This window comes from Chelonia mydas, chromosome 22 (assembly GCF_015237465.2).
Source record: "Chelonia mydas isolate rCheMyd1 chromosome 22, rCheMyd1.pri.v2, whole genome shotgun sequence".
NCBI classification, from domain to species: domain Eukaryota; kingdom Metazoa; phylum Chordata; order Testudines; family Cheloniidae; genus Chelonia; species Chelonia mydas.
In genome coordinates this window covers 1,612,338-1,631,085 of record NC_051262.2, presented here as the reverse complement: position 1 = coordinate 1,631,085, position 18,748 = coordinate 1,612,338, and the positions used below count along the sequence as shown (strand labels likewise).

The window sequence follows — 18,748 nt, the reverse complement described above, 5'->3', positions numbered from 1 at the left end:
GGGGCGGATGGGGGTGGGGGCCAGGCTGTTTGGGGAGGCACAGCCTTCCCTACCCGGCCCTCTATACAGTTTCACATCCCGATGTGGCCCTCGGGCCAAAAAGTTTGCCCACCCCTGCACTAAGGCATGGTTACAGTGGCGTAGTCTGGCTAGGATCCACAGAACCAGGTCAGTTAAGCTTTGGGTCAGAACCCCACGCTATTAAAATTTGAAATTTGATATTCTGAGTTTGAAAGGTTACAGATCAGTGACCACGAGCCAGATGGCATCAGCAGAAGCAATGAAACTGCAAGCCCTGGGAGAGCCTGTGTCTTGAACATGAACAGAAAATGGCTGAAATAAAGAAAAAAGCTGCTCAAAGAGAGAGAGAAGCTACAGAGAGACGATCTAGTTGGGGATCAGTCCTGCTTTGAGCAGGGGGTGGGACTAGATGACCTCCCGAGGTCCCTGCCAACCCTGATATTCTGTGATTCTATGAGAGAGCCAAAGAAGCGTACAGGCAGTGTATGGAATGGCTGGCTGCTGAGGAGAGGGTTCTCCAGATGCAACAAGAAACTGCCAGATTTGGGCAGCGCAGTTCACAATGGTGACCAGATGGGTCAGGGTGGGGCATTGTGGGACACCTCCTGGAGACCACTGTAATGGTTGATGTAAGTAATGCAGTGTCTACACTGACACTGCATTGATTTAACTACATCGACCTTGACTCTACACCACTCGGGGACGTGGTGTTATTAAGTCAGCGTAATGGGGCCGTTACAGCAGCCAGAGCAAAGGTGATGCATACACAGCTAAGTCAATGTAAGCTGTATTGTGTCGACTTACCTGGGTAGAGTAGGCCAGGCCTGGTCTCCTGGTCTCAAGGCTCCCAGCCTGTTTCATCTTCTTCTCGGCTAAAGGGTATATTTTGTAGGGGAGGCTCACACTACCCACCCTGCCCCCCCCCACAACTCTGACCAGGAGTCTGTGCACAACGCTGGTGTTCCATGAAGGGATCACAGTGGTCCAGCACACCAGGAATACGACTTTTCCAGTTGTCCGTGTTGCTCTCTCTCTCTCTGTATAATTAGGGCTGTAAATTAATCACAGTGAACACAAGCAATCAATGAAAAACAAATTAACTAGATTTTAAAAGTAGTTGCTATTAATCACAGTTTTATGTGTTACTGTGAAAGCAAACACCTGCAGTGTCCGTGCAGCAGCCATCAGGCGTGCTGTGACTCCAGGAGAGCTGTGATTGTTCATGGATGTCCAGGGATCACCAAACAAAGCAACAGCTCGTGCATTTTTCAGAAGTTCCAACTTTTTAGTCATCTCACTGTGATATAGGTCATGTATTCCAGATGCAATGCTCCTCGAGAGAGCAAAGTATATGACTGATTGGACGATGCAATTTGAATAACATCTCTTAGCCCACTCTCATCTACAATGTTGAGTGGTCTGCAGTGATAGCTATCAACTTTGCAATAGCATTGGTTAACCTGTTGTACTTTGTTTGATCCATTGGCTTGAAGCGATCCTGAAACTTTATCAGTGTACTCTGTCGTGGCTGGCGGGATTCATTTGCTGCTGGTGCGTTACCTGTCGCACAAGAACTGGAGGTGAAAACATGTTTAGCGCATAGGTGGTACTGCAGACTTGAACTACCTCGATGTGGAGCTCAGCGTTGCAATAGCTACCAGATAATCATCTTTTTATCCAGAGAACCATCTGTAAGTTTTTTAAAAACAGATTTCCCATTCAAAAGACCTGAACTTTTGCTGCTTTGCTCCATTAACTTTTTCTGATATTTAATCATTCAGATCATGAGAACACAGTAGAACTGTGCCAATGTCCGCCAAGCGATGAAGTACGGTAAGTTAAGAGGCTCATAACAGAAATGTGCAATTAACACTTGTTAAAAAATAATGCATTAATTTGTTTTGTGTTAATTATTTGCACTAACTGCTATTAATTGACAGCCCTCCCCCCCAAAAAAATATAATTCGACATTTGTAAGTTGCATTTTCACAATATAGATTGCACTACAGTACTCGTATCAGGTGAATTGAAAAATACTTTTCTTTTCTTTAGCTTTTTTACAGTGCAAATATTTGTAATAAAAATAATAATATAAAGTGAGCACTGTGCATTCTGTTTGTAATTGAAATCAATATATTTGAAAATGTAGAAAAACATCCAAAAATATTTATAATAAATTTCAATTGGTATTGTATTATTGTTTAACAGTGTGGTTAAAACGGCAATTAATTGCAACAATTTAAAAAATCTTGTGATTAATAATGATTTTTGAAAAACCATTTGACAGCCCTGAGATATAATATGGTGTTTGCAAGCTCATAGGGAATGTTTTATTGAGCCAAAATCATTAATATTGTTACTTGATCTGGGAAACGGAGGGCCCCTAGTTTATATATAATTATGCACAAAAATCTGTTAATGCTGAGTTTCCAAAGTCAAACACTCAAAAGTTAGCGAATACCAGAATTAAGTTTGCCTGTGCAACCTTAATTTGGTCCCCTTGTGCATACGCATTATGGTACAGTCTTTAATTATAGAATCACATAATAATTTTCCCACAAGACGCCTGTCTCATTCAGTGCACAGGATGGACAGTGCTCACTGAGTGAGTAGCTATTCAGTAATTTTTATCCTCATCATTTAATCTGTGGCCCCAGGCCTTACTTACTGCACACCAATCAAACCCTGCACTGATTGTAAAATTAATATCCTCCTGGGATTTTTATGAGCTTTATCACTGATATGAGTGCTTCACAAACATTAATGAATTATCTTCTCAACCGCCTTGTGAAGAAAGGTGGTAGTACCCCATTTTACAGATGTGTAACTGAGTCACAGAGAGATTACGACCAAAATTGTGAAAAATATCTAGTAATTTTAGGTGCCCAATTTGAGACACCTATGGACGGACTCTTCAGAGTTCTTAGCACTGTATATGTTCAAAGCCCAGCTCCCATTGACTTCTCTTGTAGCTGGGGTAGGGGCTTGGAGGAAGGGGTGGAGTGGGGGCGGGGCTTGAGGCGGAGCGGAGTTGAGCACCCCCATGCAACTTGGTAAGTCGGCGCCTATGGACAGAGGTCCTATAAACAACAGCCTCTTTGACTATCCAACCCTGATTTGCTCCCAGAGCATTGCCCATCTTATACATTGATTGAGGTAGGGATGCTTTGGAAAAAATACTCTGAGATCATGTAATTAAAGACCATATCGTAATGCATGTGCACAAGGAAGCTGAAATTAAAGTTGCCCAGGCAACTTTAATTTTGCATTTCCTAAATTTTGAGTGTTTGACTTTGCATCCTTAATGTCCTTTTAATGTAATTTCCTATGTTTATTTTTTAAAGGGAATTCTCTCATGTGGCATTTAAATGGCTTTAAGACTTTATAACATGGCCAAAACACTGTATTCTTCCATCACATCAGTCTTGGAAACGGTGGAACCATTTTAGCTAAAACCTTTTTCTACCTGAGGAACATTGCAGCTTGAATGGTTAAAATTTAGCAAAGTAAAAAGCAACTGAAAAAGGTTCTTACAATGGAAGGTGTTAGGCAATCTTAATTTATAGGCAACTTCTAGCTCTGCCTACAATCCTTCTGAACTATTGGAGAATAGATAATTCTTGCATTTTTTTGCCATACCACATTTCATGTTGTTTGATATGGTATATACTGAAAACAAATGAGGAAAAAATAGTTATGTGAGCACAAGTGGTCAAGACCTGCTTTTTGACAATTTCCCATATAAATAAATGCTTCATTCATCTGTCAGCTATGACTCACCTTAATTGTGGCTTGATCTTTCATTCCTTGTACCCAAAACTCACGTTGATTTTAATGGGGGTTTTTCATGTACAAAGTGCTGGGATCCATCACAAAACGGGATTATATTCCTAATGTTTAAAGCTGGAGTAGAAGAAAAGTGCATTGAAAGCTTGAGCATCAGAACAAAGCTCTTTGCATAGCTGTGTAGGGTACAGGGGAGCCAGACAAAAATGCAAGAGTGTGGATTTGTGTGAGGAGAAGAGGTTGTGAGGGGAAAGGCCTAGAGCTTGCATTCAGGCTGTCTACACTGCAATTTTATAACCCCACAGCCAAAGCCTGAGTCAGTTGATGGGCCAGCCAGGGGTGTTTAACTGCAGTTTAGACATACCCTGTGTATACTGTACCTTTCTTTGGATGCTGTTTTTATAATTTTCTTCTTTGACTGGTGGTTTAGAAAAAATAGCACCCAGAATTAATTTAGAACTATATTCCTCAAGTAGGCAAAGTAGTTCAGTTTTACAGTAATGGAAAGAAGACCCAATGCTTTACTTTTCATAGGATCTCAAATCTCTGGTTATATATTGGCATATCATAGAAAATCCTGAAAGAACCATTTACATCTTGTAAGAAGAGTTGGGGGGAGGTGGAATCAGAATAACCTTTTGCAGGCTGTCCAAATTCAAGGTATACTAATAATCCTTCAATGCCACATAAAAATATAGAAAAAGCTACTTAAGCCCACTTCTTGCCTGGAATCTTGTGCAGTCACTTGCATCTGTACAAAACACCCAACCAAATCAGAATCTTCCACAGACCCTTGTTAGTGGCAGTGTTTTACATGTACTTTGCAGAAGAAGCGTAAATGACTACCCCAAGTGTAAGGCACTCATGCCCTCTGTAGATACAGAGGTCAAATTCCACGTATATGCAATCCACACTGAAGTCTAAGAAGTTCATGCATGTGTAATCAAGAGGAGCATTTCTTCTTTGATATTTACCTAGGGTGACCAGACAGCAAGTGTGAAAAATCGGGACAAGGGGTGGTGGGTAATAGAAGCCTATATAGGAAAAAGTCCCAAAAATCGGGACTGTCCCTATAAAATTAGGATATCTGGTCACCCTATATTTACCAGGCCTGGGTAAATAGTGGGAAACAAATATTTGTTAAATAACTTAATTTTAAAACTGCAAAATCCTTCAAATAAATAATGTGATAGATATTATTATTCAGTCAGCACTTCTACTGGGGGGTGAGGGGGGTTTGTATTTATTAAAAAACATGCCCATTGCAACCTCTGCATCACTTTATACTGGATTTGTGTCAGTTTTATTATTGTTTTAAAAAAAACTTTATCACAGAGAGAACTCTCTCTACTTAATAGACTTCACAATCAATCAGTAACACTTCTGAAATTAACACCTTTGACCTGTGAATAAAACTCTCTAGTTTATCTATTTTTGTTGCTTCTTGGAGGAGCAAATCCTGGAATAATTTTGTTTAAAGGAAGGGCCAAGGAGAGAATTTAGCATCTCCCTTCTGTAGTTTTTAATGGATTGATCTCTCTTTTATAATTCCAATATATTATTTTGCATGCAGCAGGAGTGTAAAAGAATGCACTTCCCGTCAGTAAAGCGACTGGGGGCATGGGGGGTTTCAAACCTCAAATCGAGGGTGGGGGAGGGCAAGCATTTACAACATCCAGGCGTAGGTACTGGAACTAGGGGTGCAGCTGCACAGCCTTGCTTAAAGTAGTTTCCATCAGGGGCCCTGGAACAATGTTTACAGTGGAGGTGCTGAGAGCCATTGAACCAAACTGTAAACCCCGGCTGTGATGGAAACCAGCACCCCTAGTCCCAGCATCTATGGGTGTCCCTCATAGCCGGGGGTTACAGTTTGGTCCAATGGCTCTCCCTACCCCAGTGTACAATTGTTCCAGCTAACCCCCATCTAGGGGTTGGGGTGCGATCTTTAAAATTCCCTTTGAAAGGAGTTAATAGGAAACCAAAGAAAAGGCCCTGTGGAGCTTGAGCCCCGGCACTGCCCTGTCCCGCTGCTAACGTGTTTTCAAGCCCCAGCCCCGGGGGTCTCCCAGCCGGGCCGCTGTGTCGCAGGCCTGGGGAGTGCGTGGGCGGAGGGCCGGGAGAAGCGGCCGGCAGCCCGGAGCCAGCCAGGCCGGCCCGCTAGAGGGAGCCCGGCGGCAGCCGGCGCGGGGCGGGGCGGGCGGGGCCGTGACGCGCGGCGGCGGGCGGTGAGTATAGGCTGCGCGGCGCGGCCGGTGTCAGTGTGATGAAGATTGGCGGGCAGGTAAGCTGTCATTCAGCGCGGGCAGCGCGCACCCGGGGGCGGGCGGAGCGGGCAGGGACCCGGCTGCGGGCAGCGGATGCCGGCGAGGGAGCCGGCCGCGCCGCCAGGCTGGGGAGAGGCGCTGCGGGGCAGGCGCGGGCGGGGGGCGGGGGGCGCTGGTGGGTAACCCCGCAAGTGGGGGTTGGCGGGTGCTGTGCAGGGCAGAAGGCGGGCGCGGCGGGGTCGATGCGGGCTGGAGGGGCAGGGGGGTGCGGGGTCGGTGAGCGGGGGAGGGCAGGGGGTGCGGGGTCGATGGGGGCTGGAGGGGCAGGGGGTGCGGGGTCGATGCGGGCTGGAGGGGCAGGGGGTGCGGGGTCGGTGAGCGGGGGAGGGCAGGGGGTGCGGGGTCGATGGGGGCTGGAGGGGCAGGGGGTGCGGGGTCGATGGGGGCTGGAGGGGCAGGGGGTGAGGGTAGAAGGGGGCTGGGGGGGCAGGGGGTGCGGGGTCGATGCGGGCTGGAGGGGCAGGGGGTGCGGGGTCGATGCGGGCTGGAGGGGCAGAGGGTGAGGGTAGAAGGGGGCTGGAGGGGCAGGGGGTGCGGGGTCGATGCGGGCTGGGGGGGCAGGGGGTGCGGGGTCGATGCGGGCTGGAGGGGCAGGGGATTCGAGGCTAGTGTGGGCTGGAGGCACAGGGGATGCCGGCTGGAGGGGCAGGGGGTGCGGGACCGGTGCGGCTGGAGGGGCAGGGGGTGCGGGGTCGATGCGGGATCGGTGGGGGCTGGAAGGGCAGGGGGTGCGCGGTCGGTGAGCGGTGGAGGGCAGGGGGTGCGGGTGAGGCGCGGGGCAGGAGCGGTCGCTGGCTGAGGGGCAGAGGGCAGGACCGGCTGTTTCTGCGCTTGACTCCCTCCCCCTGGCCGGGTTTCGGTGCCGGTAGCTGGGCAGGCTGCGCCGTGGGGCCCGGCTCCCTCCGCGGGCCAAGCTGGGGAGTAGCGGCGGGACAGTGCCTGGCGGAGCGGCGGCGATGGGGGCCGGCTGGGCATGCGGAGAGCAAGCTGCGGGAGGCGCAGCTCCGAACCCCGGCCTGGGCCCCCGGGCAGCGGCGGATGGGCTGCCCGGACCCGCCGCTCTGGGCCCGGGGGTGCGGAGTTTGTGCGGGTTGCGGGAGCCGAGCTACTGGCGGGGGTTGCGGGAGCGGGTTGAGGGGAGGGTTTCGGGGCAGCCCCGCCGCGCTGCGCTCCCAGCGCTACCCCACTGCGATGGGGTGCGGACCCGGAGCTCCTGCGCCGGCGGCCCCCAAGGGTCAGTGCCGTCCGGGAGGGGAGAGCCCGGGGACCGGGCAGGAACTGGGCCGAGCCCGCTATTCTCCCCGGGCGGCTGGTTGCTCGCGGCTCCGCTGTCCCGCCCTAGTCACACGCCACCCGGGCCTGGCACCGCTGCCCCGGGAGCTCCGTTCACCCAGCGGAGGGAAGGGCACAGGGGGCTGGCCGGACCAGCCCCAGCGGCGGCGTGGCCGGCTCCTGGCTCCAGCCGGCGAGGCTGCCGGAGCTGGGCCGCGAGCCGAGGAGAAATCGCGGCGGCCGAAGCCCGGGCAGGCGGAGCGCAGCGCCAAGCTCGGCGCCCCCAGGGACTGGCTGGGCTCGGCAGCGCGGCGGGCAGGGAGACGCGGACTCGCCCGCACGGCGGCTGCTCCGGGCTCGCTGCAAGCCAAAGCCCGCGGGAGCCGGGCTGGTGGGCGCCGCAGCGCCGCGTGTAGGGGCTGGCCGCGCAGCTGGGGCGCTCCACTGCGATGGTCTCCCTTGGCGAGCCTCCTGCGAGCTGCCCCGGGCACCGCGGGCCCGATCCCGCCGGCGGGCGCTGTGCGGAGCCCTGGGCTTGGGGCTGGCGGTGCTTGGGGCTCCGTGGAGCGGGGCAGGCGGGGAGCAGCGCCTCTTGCCGGGCTGGGTGCCCGGGCCGTGCCCGGCGGGCACAGGGGTCTCCGTGTGGGCGAGAGGAGGAAGCTCCGCCAGGCGCCGTCTCGCCGTCAGGCCCGTGTCGCTTGCGGGTCGCTGCTCTCGGCTGGAGCGGCGCTGAGCGGAGCCCAGGCTGGGCGCTACGCGCTGCGGACCGGCTGGAGCGGCGCTGAGCGGAGCCCAGGCTGGGCGCTACGCGCTGCGGACCGGCGGGAGCGGCTGTGGCTGCCCGCTGTGCCCGCCCCGGACCCTGCTCTGCCCGCCGCGCTCGGCTCGGCGGGGAGGGACTCGGAGCCCTTGGCTGGGAGCTGTTCGCAGCTCTCCCATCGCCGTGGCTTTGTCCCGGCCGGCGTCTGGCTTGGCGCGGGGTGCGCGCCGCAAACCCGAAGGGTGAGTGAAATCGCTGTTCCTGGGGCGGCAGCGGCCCCGTTAGTGCGGGAAGGGCGCGGGTCCGAGGGGCCCGATCCCATTCTCCCGGGCGAGCGAGGGCAAAGCTTGGCCGAGCGTCCGCTCCCACTCTCGGCTCCCCCGACGCGCGCCAGGCCGGGGGCTGTTCGTAGCCTCGCTCTTCGCACCAGAGCGCTCGGCTGCAAGGATTTGACCGTCCCCTGACACGGGAGCGGCGGCTGCCCTGCGTGCCTGCACCCCCCGCCCACCCGCGCTCACTCGGCGAGCGCGAAGCCTGCCCACGCCGCGGCGTTTGGCTGTAACTGACCCTCTAGCCGGGAAGTTCAGCGGCAGGACTGTCCGACGCCAGTGATGGGATCGGGGGAACCCCTGCCCTGAGCCTGGCAGGTCCCACAGGCTTGAAGTGCTGCCGAGACAACTCCCGCGGCCGTCGGGAGTGGGCGGGACGGTGCCGGCTCCGGCTCAAAGGGTCCCGCCTGGCGCTGTGCCCCGGTCCGGGCCCAAACGCGCTGGAGCCTGCGTGTTCGCTTCGGCCGTGCTCAGGAACAAAGGGGACAGAGGGCAGTTCGGGGGGTGCGCGGCTAGGGAGCGCCAAGAGGGGGCAAGCGCCGGGGAAGGTGAGAGACAAATTCAACTTTAACCAAACCATGGCTTCGGTTTTACCCATCTCTGTGGTCAGTGACGCGCGAGACGAATCTTCAAACGGGGCTACGGCGAGAATAGATGGGGCCAAGGGTCCTTCTCCTAAGCACACCTTTGCCTTTCCAAGACCGCCTTCTGCTCCTTTGTCTCCCCCGCTTTTCCGCCTGCCCTGGGTTTTGGATGGCTCTGGCTGTCTCCCGAGTGAAAGAGGCCGAGCAGTAGCGGTTTCTTTTCCACGCCGGGATGCACGGGGCTGCTGAGACATGTATGTGAGCGATGCAGTTGCTGGAGGTTCAGAGCCCGAAGGGACGTGCCAGGGACAGGAAGGAAAGTGTGTGGATTAAGTGTAATGCAGAGCAGGTTCCAGAAAGAGGGACTGGAGGAAGACAGGGAAAGGCATATGGAAAGTCCGCAAAATCAAACCCACGCACAGACTTGCCCTTTGCCTGGCTTCCCCAAGCGCTTTCCGCTGTCGGCCTGCAGATTGAACCGTGGGAGGGGCTGCAGTGCTTTGCTGACAGCAAAGTTGTCAAAACATGTCACCTGGTGTAGGAGAAAGTGGGAGTGAGACTGGTGGGGGGAGGGACTACAGGACACCTCTTTGTTTGAGTGCTGGTGCCCGGACTGTTCCCATTGTTCCGGGGGGGGGGGGGGGGGGCGGGGTGCTGGGGCTAAGGACCTCAGCTCCAGACTCTCTGGATTCTGAGATTTGAAATGGACCTTTTCAAATCGATTTGACAATTCTGTGCGCACAGGGCCCTTGCCAGGTAATTAGGAATGATGGCTGGTTTAGGTGCTAGTCCAGGATTCACAACTGTGTTGATCATGGGGCTTACTTGGTGTGTTACATACCAGCTGAATTGACCTAGAATATTGTAATGAAGCAATATTCAAAATCATGCCCTTTCGCCTGCAAGCCTGTGTTAGCAAGTGTGAATGGGAGGCATTTGTGGAAATCTCTGGAAGACCTGGATTTACTGCTCTGGTGCTGTCTCTGAAGTCTCACTTCAGACCTTACTCAATCTTGAGTTTTCACAAGTAGTGCAGAGGAGCCCCCTGCATTTTGCTTTCTTTACCCCCTTGTGTTCTGTTTCCTGCGGAAGACTGAGAGTCCTTTCTTACTGAGTGTGTCATTGCATTAGGTTATCTCGCTGAAGACACAGAAAATGCTGGCGTCATGTAAAAAGAACAGGAGGACTTGTGGCACCTTAGAGACTAACCAATTTATTTGAGCATAAGCTTTCGTGAGCTACAGCTCACTTCATCGGATGCATCATGTATTAGCACACCAGCCAGAGTCTGGTCCCCCTTCCATCAGGGCAAATCCAGAATAACTAGAGTTTTTAAAAAATATTTTATATTATACCAGAGACAATCTAGAGTAGCTGAGATCCAGGTTTGCTGCAGAGTTTAAATTAAACAAAACCACAGCGGCACTAACACCAACCCTTGTAAAAGTTCAACTTCAGTGCAGTTTGCTTAAAGCTATGTCTCCCGGAGGCTTTTGTTTAGGTTGCAGCAGAGTTGGCCTTCCATGGTTTCTAGTTACATGAAGCTTCTATGAAGGGCCTTTCAGCTAAGATCTATCTCACTAAAAACACATCCCTCCATGTAACAAGAAACCCTAAACCAAGCAGGATATTTTAAAACTGAAGCAATGAAGATTAGATTAAGTCTCCTCCAAACAGCTCTGTTCTGTTATTATTTTTGGCTGGAATGTGGGGGAAGGCAGCTGTCTCTGACAAGCCTTGTGAGAGTCAGAATAGATTTTAAATGTGGGGTGGAACAGCTTTGCTGTTGTAAATAATAAAATTGACTTTGAAAGCACTACAATAGCAAGTTCTGAAATGGTTGGTGCTGCTATAAAGCACATTTCAGTTGGACTTTTTGTGATTGTTTTTACTAGAGGGGGTTGTGACCTCAGAACTGGCTTTTACATATGAATCACAAAGACCTTTAATTTGTTTATCTGTCTGCATATATTCACACATTCAGTTTCACTTTCTGACCTTATTGAACATGCTTTATTCTCTAGCCATTAGCTTGAACTGCCTCCTTACATTTATCTGACCTGTAGGTTTTACTTTTTACTATTTTTACAGTTGACTTTAAACGGGGATTCCCTGCATTAAATAACACTGATAAGTGTGTGGGACTCATTGTGGGGTGACAGCAGGCACTGCACAGTTAAGGTTGCAGTTGAATTTCCATTATGAGCCAGAGTCTGACTCTTTTTCCCCGTTCTCTTAAAAATCACAATGTCAAATTGGCCTCAGAATTCGTAGGCTGACACACAAAACAATTGCACACATTGAGGTGAATTGGACAAAGGGTTTCTGGATAATGACAAGCTAAAGAGAGAGTCACCTGGCTTTGAAAAATCTTATGGTGACTTTTCCTCTTCATAGCAGAAAATCAGGAAGAAGGAGCAGGAAATGACCCATTTCACTGAAGTCCCCTGGCTGAGATCCAGCACTCAGGGTGAAAATTTAGTTGTTTAAAGTCTCATTTTAAAAGATATTAATTGTGGAACTGGTAGCATCAGCATTGGCAGCTTTAGCACATGGTGTCAAAGAGCTCCAGGAGCCCCAGGCCAAGATATTCCAGTGATCAGCAATTCTGGGCCCCTGACTTGGGTTGCCTTAAAGGTGCTGGATTTTCAGAAAGGGCTGAATTACCCGAATCTGAAAATTGAGCTCTTTAAAGCAGAAAGGATAGGAGTCTTGGCTGTCTGGCGTCCCTGAGCTGGAATCCTCTCCTTGTGAGTTTTTGGCAGCAGGAGGGTGTCATGGGGCAAGTATACTCCATCCCCCTTTGGGGTGGTGAAAAGGGTGTGTGGCTGAGTCCGCCTGACCACCCTTAGCCTCAGGGCTGTGTGGCCTAGTGGCCAGAATCAATACAGTTGCCCTCCCTTACAGGGCTGTGTGGCTCAGCTCTCTCATAGGGTGATGCAGCCTGATGGTCAGTGAGGGGATAGGCCACCACCCGGTGGGGGGGAGAGTGGCCAGGGTAGGGGGACACAGGCCCTCGCTACTCCACCAGGTCCCAGCCCAGGGCCCTGTCAGCAGTCAGTGTACTCACTTCTGGGTCAGCAGAGATCCGACCAAAACACACTGATTTAGTTCCCAGTCCTCCAGCTGGATCCATGTCTAGTCCCCCAGGCTACTTCCTACTGTGTCTTCTAGTGGCGTGGTCTCTGGGTCTCCGGCCTGTGAAGCTCCCACCAGTTCCAGTGTTCCCTGCGTGTTAAGCAGTAGCCGCGTGTCTGTCCGGACCTTGGAGGGTTTGGCCTCCATGATCTCAGATAGGCAACTGCAACATGCATCCTCCCACCTCAGTGATCAGTCCAGACTGAGCTGGGCTACTCCCTTTTACGGCTGCTCCAGTTGGCAGGCGTGAGGGGGCGTGGCGTCCTCTGCCCAGAGTGTGGCCAAGGGTGTCAGAGCCTTCCCAAAAGTGCCCCCCCCCCCAGGCCCCATCCCCAGCCAAGCCAGAGTGGGGCTGGGGAGCCCGCTTCCTCCTCGCCTGGGGTGAGGGTGGGGCCAAAAGCAGCCTCCTGCCCATGTCCCCACCCCCTGGGCCCCGGCCAGGGCAGGTGGAGGGTCCATGTCACAGCTTCCCACAGCTGTCTGCGCAGCGCTTACCATGGCGGGGCCGTGGCGCCGAGCCCCTGAGCCCTCCCCAGCTGGGCCGGGTCGAGGAGAGCTGCGCAGGCAGGTGCGGGAGCTGGTTTGGACCCTCCACCTGCCCTGGGCGGGGCCGGGAGCCTGGGGGGCAGGGCATGGGCGGGGGCTGCTCTCAGCCCTCCCCCCACTGCAGGCCGGTGGAGGGTCCACATGACTCCCAAAACTGCTTGGGCTCCCCGGCTGGGCTCCATGCTGGCCTGGCTTGGGGTGGGGCCTCAGGGCGAAGAGGATGGGAAGGGGGTGGGGTCCGCCCCAGTGAAAAGTGGGAGGGCTGTGGCCCCTTGTCAAGGCTGAATCCCCACTCTGGCACTTCGAGTGCAGAAGGTGGGGGCCCGCAAGGATTTTAAAAATTAATACTGGCCACTCCAGGCTGGTATTAAACTCCCAAGGTTACAGCTTTTCTCTGACCTTGGCTTGGTAAATGCTGCCACCACCCAAATGCAAAAAAACCCCCTTGAACCCAGGAAGGAGCACTTGGGAATTCCTCCCTGTGGGGTACCCTCAAGCCCTTTCACCCCCTTCCGGGGAAGAGCTGAGAAAGAAAACAAAGGAAATTAGCTGTTGCCACCAGTTAATTAAACAATATGTGCACAAACCTCTTAGGACACCAAAAATCCAATCCTGTTCTTAAAAAAAGGTAAATTTTTATTAAAAACAAAAAGGAAGAAAATACATCTGGAACTTAGGCTTTTGTTAGATTTTAAAAGAGCAATTCCAAAATCAAGCACCCAAAATAGCTTTCTTGCGGGTTCAGTTTAAAGGTTACAAACAAACAAAAGTATCTGGGGTTAGCACAGAGGAGCTCCACAAGCCAAAATAAAGAAATAAACCTGATTCTATCTAAACATTCCCTGTCCCAATGATTCCTTCTAGGTATGGAAGATAATTTTTCATACCTGGTTCAAACCTTACACAGCATTCCTGCTTACAGCATTGCTGCTCCCTGTCCCTGTAGCCCAGAGAGAATAACAGACAAAGGGAAAGTTTCTTTCCCAATTTTAAAAAGTTCTACCTTCCCATTGGCTCTTTTGGTCAGGTGCCCACTTCCTTTTCATTACCTTGGGGACTTTTAACCCTTTACAGGTAAAGCAAGCAGAGAACAGCTACCAAGAGGGATTTTGTAGCTAACTGGCTGGTTGGGTGTCCATAAAAGGGAGCTACCCCTCCTTCATTTATCACACCCCCCTGGCCTCCCCGGTTCCAGCACCACCGGGTGTGGTGCCCCTCTCCCCATAGAGCACATGAGCAGCCTGCAGAGATTGCCCTGAAGTGAGGTTTGGCCCCAGTGGGTGAAATGTGTTGAACACTCAAGAGAATTCCCATTGGCATCACTGAGCTGAAAAGTGGGGACTGAGAGCTCGTTAGAACTCTCATCATTTTCCACTCTGGTAGCCAAGCAGAAGCTTCTAACTTGCTATAATACTGATTAAAGTCAGATGCTCTTTTCTAAATGGCAAATTTTAGACCCTGTTGTTCTCTTTTATTAACGCTGATCCAGGTTAGAGGTTTTCGTTTTTAGTCCCTTGTTGGGCTGCTCTACTGGCCTCTCACTTAGCAATGCGGTCACCAGCAAAAGTCGTGAGAAATGACAGTCGTCATTAACTGACCCCCACATTACAGATTCCTGAGTGTCACTTACCTGGTTAAGGGCCTGGCAGCAACTCCCACAGCACATTCAGCTCTGCTGGTGCAGCGTGTCCAGGTTTGTGGTGGGAGAGTGACAAAACAGCGATGGGGCTTGATCAAAAGTGGGTAGGACCATAAAATTTAACACTCTGAGGCATGATACCATCAGGAAAAGTAGAATCCAAAACTCTGAGCAGAAATTAATGCTAACGTTGGCTGGAGCAGCATCTGCACATGGGCAGGCAGGAGGAAGCAGTCTGGCTAAATGCACTTCACATTTACCAGCTAATGTAGAAGTCCATCTACAAGATGTAGATCTCAAGAGCATCCTGCAGGTTTGTGACTCTTTCCAGCTGCACATCCCTACAGCAACGAACAGGGCTCAGTGCTGCTTGTGATCCTGTAGCCAGTCTGCATAGGGATCTACAGAAAGGTTTTTCCTTGCCCTGCAGTGTGATGTCCTCTCTCTGCTGGGCAGATTATAGGAAGCTTGTTGGTCAGTGTTTTGCCTGAGCTCACGGGACCCATTTTCCCTCCCCCCAGCTCTGTTAGAGCGAGCTAAGGCATTGGGAGTGGAAGCAGAGTGCTGATCTCACCAATGCTCCTCATTCAGTCACATATTGAGACAACTGACCTGTGGGAGGAGTTAGAAAATCAGAGCAGAGGAGGGGGAAGCTCTGGGGAGAAAGACGCACAGGGATGCTTACTCCACCAGAGGGAGAGAATGAGTGGCTAGGAGCCAACACATCACTGCTGTCCTCCATGAACTTATCTAGTTCTTTTTTGAACCCTATTATAGTCTTGGCCTTCACAACGAAGGCGAGGAGTTCCACAGTTTGACTGTGCGTTGTATGGGGAAAAAACCTTCCTTTTGTTTATTTTAAACCTGCTGCCTATTAATTTCATTTGGTGACCCCTAGTTTTGGATTCTTATGACACTTACCTTGGGTCATGTCCCTGCTAGTGTATGGCATGACCGCTTATGTGAGTGAACATAGTCAGTTAGTAAGTTTGAGATGCTTCTCACTCTGACATCCCTGGTATGTGCCACCAACCCCTACCACTCTTACTGCATAATGGTGCGATACAGAAGTCTCTAAAATTCCGTATTTGGAAGCAATTAAATTCCTGATTGCTTGGAAGCAATAATGCTAATTACTGAATTTAAAAATATTGATGTGGCACTACACTGCTTAAGTGTCTCTCTGTGCAAGATCTGCCAACCCTAGGTATACAACACCGCTGACCCTATTACATACACCACTATAGGCCACCATCTCAGTGCGCAGTATTGGCCAATAGTGGTGATAGTGGACATTTTTGCAAAGAATTTGAGGGATAATTCATTATGGGATGGTCTATAAGGTTATCTAGACACAGCAATCTCTAGGCACAAACATAAATATGCTTCAGGTAATGCATTTCCTTATTAAGTAACAATCACTGTAAGGAAATCTCACAGACAAGAAAATCATTTTTGGAGCCCAGTGTGTGTTCTGAGAGCGGAGAAAAGTACCCTGAATTAACAAAAGCCACTTAAATTTAGTCCCAAATGTAGGGCTGGCTTTTGGCTGAACAATGGCCGTGTAATCCTGGAGTGCGGCTCTACTGGGTGAGATTGGCCTTTGTGAAAGGCTATCATCTGGAAGGAGTTTAGCAGCCCTCAGGGCAAGCAGAGGCATGACATGGCCGTTTATTATCAAGCACATTCCACAGATCTGCAATGCTAAGCAGAGTTGAGTCTGCTTTGTACTTGGATAGGAAACTGAGGGACAGCTAGTGATTCAGTATATAAGAATGGCCATACTGGGTCAGACCAAAGGTCTGTCTAGCCCAGTATACTGTCTCGACAGTGGCCAATACCAGGTGCCCCAGAGGGAATGAACAGAACAGAATCATCAAGTGATCCATCCCGTCACCCATTCACAGCTTCTGTCAAACAGAGGCTAGGGACACCATCCCTGCCCAGCCTGGCTAATAGCCATTGATGGACCTATCCTCCGAACTTATCTAGTTGTATTTTGAACCCTGTTATAGTCTTGACCTTCACAACATCCTTTGGCAAGGAGTTCCACAGGTTGACTGTGCATTGTGTGGAAAAAAACCTTCCTTTTGTTTGTTTTAAACCTGCTACCTATTAATTTCATTTGGTGACCTCTAGTTCTTGTGAGTATTAGAATGAGTAAATAACACTTCCTTATTTACTTTCTCCACACCAGTCATGATTTTATAGACCTCTATCATATCCCCTTAGTCATCTCTTTCCAAGCTGAAAAGTCCCAATCTTATTAATTGCTCCTCATACAGAAGCCATTCCATACCCCTAATAATTTTTGTTGCCCTTTTCTGAACCTTTTCCAATTTCAATATATCTTTTTTGAGATGGTACGACCACATCTGCATGCAGTATTCAAGATGTGGGCATGCCATGGATTTATATAGAGGCAATATGATATTTTCTGTCTTATTATCTATCCCTTTCTTAATGATTGCCTACATTGTTTGCTTTTTTGACTTCCTCTGCACATTGAGTGGATGTTTTCGGAGAACTGACCACAATGACTCTTTCTTAAGTGGTAACAGCTAATTTAGACCCCATCATTTTATATATAGTTGGGATTATGTTTTCCAGTGTGCATTACTTTGCATTTATTAACATTGAATTTCATCTTGTGTCAGTCTTCTGTCTGAGTCCATAATGAGTCACTCCCCTGCACAGTGTTGGGCCCGGTGTGAGTGCCATCTTCCCAAAGGGACTTAAAACCAAGGCCCTGGCCGCTGTGGCCATTGATACCCTTCTGGTGCTTTTCACACTGGTAGGGATATTAACTCCACATTCCAGCTGGAGTTAATCAACTACATTCCCTCTGCAGTTTCAAGGGACTCTCCACTTCCCCCGCTAAAAGAGTGGGTATAGTCCTGACCTAGGCTTGCTGCCCCCTTCCACCTTAGACATGGCTGCATTCCAGGGGTGGGTGAGTTTTCCTATCTCCAGCTGAGAGCAGAGTTTGGCCTGGGGTGTGTTTATGTAGGTATTGCTCACTTGTCACTTCTGGAGAGGAAGGCAGCACCCTATGCCAGCAGCACTGTAACCATTTTTCAGGAGGGGAAGTGAAGAATAACTTCTTCCATTCCAGCTGCTGAGGGAAGTAGGAAGGCAGAAGGTGATGGTGGAATGGAGCCAGAATATGGAGTTCAGACTCCTGTTTTTGTGGGATGTGCCATGAGAGACTTAATGGCCACAAGGGGTCAGGGCCTTGAGTTTGAATCTTGTCTAGCACGACAGCGGCACCAAATGACATGGGTAACGGAAGGCAGAAATTGGCCATGGTCTGTCATGTAGCTTGGGATCTCCTAGGATGAAGGGTGCTGTATACAGGTAAAGACATTCTGGTCATTGTTAGATGAATGTTTTACCACCTGACCTTTCAGAGCAGGTTGCACTGAGCAAAATGGCAGTTTTCTTTTTAGAGACTTTTTGCCAATAAATTGGGTAACTTTGTGCATAACCCTGAGTGCTTTAGATTTTGTTTGGTTTTGAAACACAACCTGGCTTGAGGTTTCTATTTTTTCTGGCAAACTCTGTAGTGACTCCTTTGAACTGTATCATCAGACTGTGAGTGCTTCTCTTCCTGGGACACTATACAGTTATCTTTTGGCTTCAAAGACAAATCTTGCTCAATCCCTAAACTCTTCCTAGAAGATGCCGATTGGCCTCATGTGCTCACATCTAATGGCTCTGTTTGGGTCAGTTTGTGTTAGGAGAAGTTCACTCACTGTTAATGGCTCTGAGTGAGTTACAAGCCAAAAACACCCAAGTGTATTGGCACCTCCCCATTCCTGCGCTTGCCTTGCCTTGCCAGTGAACTTTCTGATTGCTCAGTGGTTTCTAGGTGCACTGGCAGCAGGAGAGCTATATCTTGAAATAGGAGTTCAGAAGTCTCTGAAATGGAGCCATTTCGTTTTGTCTGATGGAGCAGAGGAGTTCTCTTTTTCTCTTGGAAAGTCAAGAAACATGAAGTGAACTGGTGGTGATGTCTCCCTCGCTACCATTCCCTGGGAAATACAAGCTGTTGTGTGTGACTCTCTTAGGGCTTGTCTACAGTACCCGCTGGATTGATGGGCAGCGATCGATCCAGCGGGGGTATTGACCGCCGAGAGCTCTCCCATCAACTCCGGTACTCCAGCAGGGCAAGAGGCGCAGGCATAGTTGATGGGAGAGCATCAGCCGTCGACTTACCCCAGTGAAGACACCATAGTAAGTAGATCTAAATACGTCGACTTCAGCTACATGATTCCCATAGCTGAAGTTGCGTAAGATCCCCCGCAGTGTAGACCAGGCCTTGATCTTACCCATGGCTGATAATTGGG

General features: G+C 50.6%; 1 protein-coding gene across 3 annotated transcripts in view; it reads left to right on the top strand.

The window, feature by feature from the left end:
• The first annotated feature begins 6,002 nt into the window (after nt 1–6,002).
• The window catches only part of PKNOX2 (PBX/knotted 1 homeobox 2), a 711,797-nt gene continuing 699,051 nt past the window's right edge, over nt 6,003–18,748 (top strand). Inside the window, exon 1 of one of the 3 annotated variants that reach the window (XM_037882447.2) lies at nt 6,003–6,088. The gene's annotated coding sequence lies outside the window, so the exon portion shown is untranslated. The remainder of the gene's footprint in view (nt 6,089–18,748) is intronic. The other 2 variants (XM_037882446.2, XM_043534121.1) reach the window with 2 other exon arrangements.